Below are 5158 nucleotides of genomic sequence, written 5' to 3'. Positions count from 1 at the left end.
TTATGAGGATTGATTAAGGCGTTGGGGGACAAATGAATTTCACACCAATTTCTGCGCCGTTGTTGTGTTTCCTCGGGATCGGAATTTATCGGCGACATTAGAGGGACGGGGCGGCTGATTTGAAATTATCGCGTTTTTTTTATTATAATGCCGATTTCGCTCTCTCGATCTTTTGTAGTCGTCCGGAAACGTTACAAATTGGGGTATTTGTCTGCCGGCCCTTATCGTTGGGGTTTTTGTCCTTGTAGTTGTCTTTCCGTGATGATCCGCAATTTGCTCTATCTCTCCTCGTTCCGTTTCTGGCTTCCCGATAGTTTTTCTCCTACGACAAATTAACTCTGTTTGTTTCCATTTCTTGCTGATGTATTTCACTTTATTCCAACCAAAAAATAGTTTTCTATCTTTGTTTATCTTTCTCGATCGAAATATTCGAACTTTCACCATTCCAAATCAAAATTGAAGGAAACAATGTCTGAAATAGTCCAAATTTAATCATTCTGAAGCAAAGTTGAAATTAGAAAGTGTTTTAGCCCTAGCGAGTGTCGAATCATGAATCAATTAAATCATTAAAAGTATTTCGAGAATAACGAACCATTCTGCGGTATTTTCAGCGTTTTTTTCGCTCGGCAACCTTATCGTTCATTCGCAGAACGCGGTCGATATGAAATGTTTTATCGTTAATTGACCCCTTCGGTTTGGAAAAACGAACAAAATGCCCGAAACTAATGATTGCTTCCGACATTCCCCTTTCGAAAATAATCTGGATGAAACGTCTGAGCTATGATGGTATATGTGGAAATCGCATGCATGTGAGGGTGGTGGAACTGGCCAATTACGAAAAACTATTGTGTGCGAAAAGTTTGCACAGTTAATCTACACGAGATCTCTTGTAGGTACAAATGCAACATAATTGTTGTCACTATCGTACAACCTGACTGCGGCTCATATGCGTACCCCGTTTCGTTTGGACATTTTCGAACGATATTGTAATCGACGTGTTTGTTGATCGTTGAAGATACACGATCCTATTCATTCTCTTATCATTGAACCAATAAAGGAATCGTGGAAATCATCTTCAATTTGTTTGAGGCATTAACAGGATAAACAAAAAGGGGTCGCTCTTGCTTTCAATCGTTTCTTTCATGTTGTAATATCCGATAATGATTCCGCTTTCAATTAGTGTAAAAGTTGGCCAATAAAGGGTATATCAACAATAAAAATGCAAGACTCGACAAGAGTTCAATAAAACATGGTTTTTTATGGCAAAGTATCGTAATATTGTGGATATTTCATTTTATATTGAAAAAATATGACGAAAAGCATCGAGTGTACTTGGTGTCCCAGAAGGAATGGATAATCCTGAAGCACCTCATGCTCATAAAGATCCATTGTACCATTTGGAAATTCAAATGAAGGACGCATTTCTTTCGAAAAGTGTCCACTAAGGCTATCATACTTTTTAATTTAACTATTTTTTAAATTTCATTCTCAACGACCAATAGCTCTACCATGGGTTTCAGGCCTCTTTATCCTGAGACATCCTTAAAAATAAAAGAATCGTTATTGGCGAATTCTCGGATAATGACGAGGATGATTTAGTTTTCTCTCTTCCCTCCATTAGAAACATCTTGAAGATGTGCCATTACCGTTTATGAGTAGAAATAACGGGTTATTCCGTTTGTGGGATAGCCGATAAATGCGGAGGGGTTAAATTTTAATGACCTGATATAACGAATCGGATTTATAGTTCATAAAACTTTTTTTCATCACTCGTAAACCAACATAGAACGTACATGAAATAATATTGGAGCTGTTCTAATTTTAGTCTAATGCAGTTTAGAGATATAATAATGTTTGACACGTGGCCATACCCATTTGGTAATCGCTCCTACAAGAAGCTTTATTACGCAGTTTGGTAATTTACAGATGGAAAACATCGGAGATTGACCTATTCGATGTTTTTTGGAAGGGTCACTTCTGTAGCTGATCCAACACTGAAGCAATTTATATATGTCGTTGGGTCCTGATGATGGAAGCTGTAGAAAAATCTTCCTTATACCGATAGAATGTGTAATTTTGAGTGTCCAAACTGAAATACCTTCATGATTTCATCTCGTACATAATGGACATTTTCGAGGGATTCTTCTGGATCGTTTTTTCTGTTCCTTGCTCACTGTATATGTGGTTAGTTGCTCATGAAACTTGGTGGAAATCGACCCGATCATTCTTCACCTTTCATAATAGCGCCGATTCAAAGTTCTCCATTTCCCACTCGAAAAGAAAAATGGAATCATTTCCGCAATTCGAACGAACGGTCGCCAAACGACCGGGACAAAATAGATAGATGGTACTTAAAGAGCTCTTTCTCCTCGAATCCGGAATTTCCCGAATGCACATGCACAAAGTGGTACATGTTTATTGCGCGTCACATAAATTCGGAAATGTAAAAAAGATGTGAAAACAACCCCGGGTACAGTTCCGAAAACATAAACAAAGACCAATAAAAAGGATTACTCTTGGAAGGTCGACACTGAGAGCTTTTATTTATATATCGTTATTAAAAATGATTCCCGGGAAGGTCAGATGTGTAACGATATTATGTATTGGCGGAAGTCCTTGGAACTGCAGGATCCTTGAGGAACTTTTATCGACAACCCCGGGAAGTGCAGACATAAAACCCAATAAAACATGGAGTTGTTCCATTGAACAACTAACTAACTGCAAGCGGAGTAACGTTGTTATGCAATCCCTGTTAATGCAGCCCTCCTGATGGTATGCCTGCACTCATACTTTACCTTGAAATAATTTATGAGAAAGCCAGACCGAATGACCCATATTTACTCGAAACAAAGTTAAATCGATGAGGGGATGAAGGACGGGACAAGGACAATGTCGTGACAATGAACCTGATATCGCCATTATTATATCCCAACAAACTTTTTTATCTTTCAGAACGAAATGTTTTGATATGAAATACAGGGGTGCCCCATCACCCTGCAGGGAAATATGTTTTCCTTCAGTTTTTGCGCTCAGAATCGTAGGAGTAGAAGCGTTAACGGTATTTAGTTAATTCCGAACTCCTTTATGTGCGAAATCAATCAAAATACCCATTATTCGATATGAGCACCTAATTAGGAAGAGGAAACACGATAAGGGAAAATTCGAAGCACAGAAGGAAGCCTCATACCAGCTGGTCAATCATATCGTGTTCTATGAAACGCTGACCTGCTCGTTGTTTCGATTAATTAATTTATGTATGAGGACAATGTTTGATGTAATATTATTGTTGAACTTGATATAAAGCTTGTAGGCATATCGAAAGCTATCGAGACGTTAGAAGGTTTCTTCTATTCTATAACGAACCAAGAAAAACTGATGTGGAAAAAGTTATGATTTGATATATAAACAATTTTTTTTATATTATATTCTTCGTTTGTCATTTTTTAATTTTTCAGTAAGTTTTCAATAACAACTGACAATTTTCTTCGTTTATCAACGTTCTACTTGTTCTGTGTGTTGTATTGAGTGGAGTATAGTGTTATTCTTGAGTGGAAAAATTTATTTTCCGCCTTCTATTGGATGATTTTTCAAAATACAAACGTATTGGACGAATTAAATCTCTTATGCGTCGGGTTTAGTATCAGTTCGGATGCATTACGAAGCGGAGGAGGATTTATCACCGAATTATGCGAATTAAATCTCCCTTCGATAACTTTTAATCATTTTAATGGCCTTCCAGAGGAATTAATACTCATTCGTCGGGGCCATTTCCCGGAGCAAGTGCGAAATTTATGGAGGAATAATTTCAGTTTTCCAGGAAATTGCACCGATGTTTTTTTTCTCAAGTCTGCTCCTTTCGTATCATTCGGGACTCCTTTATGCCTTCGGGCATTATAAGTTCAAGAATACATGGCTGTAATGCAGGATATTAACAAAGCACGAGAAAGGACGTTGCTGGCAACTGCAACATTTCGGATCGGAACAAAGGGAGACGTTCCAAGATTTATGCCCCGAATGAGACAAGCAAGAGGAATTACAACGGTTTTTCCGCGGAAAATCAACAGGCTATCTGCTCCGCCGCGATGGTTTACGACTCTCAAATAGAAGGAGCACTCCTCGCTTCATCCTTAAGGCTCATTACTTTCGGGATATCCTCGCCCAAAAAATTCTCTGGATTTTATGAGACAGCTCAAGATGAAAAGATGCAAGGTGGATCGGATAAAACGTTGCTTTTGGTCGCACACGCAAGATATTCAAGCGTGAATGTTCCCTGTGCCATTTTTACCCATACAATAACAATATGGGAGAACATTAGGCAGGAAATCATCAATTTTTCTTCTCATTTTTTTTTTATCATTGTTCTATATGGTTAAACAGAATGTGTTTGAAAGGCAAGAAGTCATCAATTACTAATTGGATAGCGCTATTTCATGAAAATGCGAATATTCTCATTGTATTGATAATACTTGAGAACTTACAGGGTAGTCAAATAAAATCGCCGATGCTCAAACATTGATCATCAGCCAGCATGAACGGGCATGTTGATACTTTTTCTTTCGCGAATCAAAACAACATCGCGTGCGTATCTGAAACAGACAGCTTCAGTTCCAGCATGGAGCGTTGTCTAAATCCACCCTGGAGCCTCAAATTATGCCTGTTGCTCTCGCTCAACCGTAATAACACACTGCTAACTAACTAACTGCATTTTTCCCCCTACCTAGCGTGAAATCCTTATTTATCTTAAATCTCATCGTTCGGATCTTCCTCGCAATCTGGTATAATCATGGATTTTCTGGACACAAACTAGAATTCTGGGAGATAACGATTGCAGATAACTGCTCATTATGTTCGAAAGGAAAACTCCGCAATTTTCTGAGAATTTTCGAGCCACTGCACAAATATTCATCGTGCTAAGAAGAAATATTTCAAACTCTACAAAAAATACCCCAACATGATGCAAGAAAAATATTCTTCACCACAAGGAAAAATATTTTGAAGTCTACAGCAAAAATTTTCTTCATACTCGAAATCTTCATGTCTGTCAGACTGACCAATAAGGTGCACGAAAAAATGACTGGACAGTCCATAAACAGCGTTATCGTCATACCAATAATGGTACGATTGATTCCATTCATTCATTCATTCAACCTGTAACTTC

Source organism: Coccinella septempunctata, chromosome X (assembly GCF_907165205.1).
Source record: "Coccinella septempunctata chromosome X, icCocSept1.1, whole genome shotgun sequence".
Lineage (NCBI taxonomy): Eukaryota > Metazoa > Arthropoda > Insecta > Coleoptera > Coccinellidae > Coccinella > Coccinella septempunctata.
Note: the sequence above shows the minus strand (reverse complement) of the source record.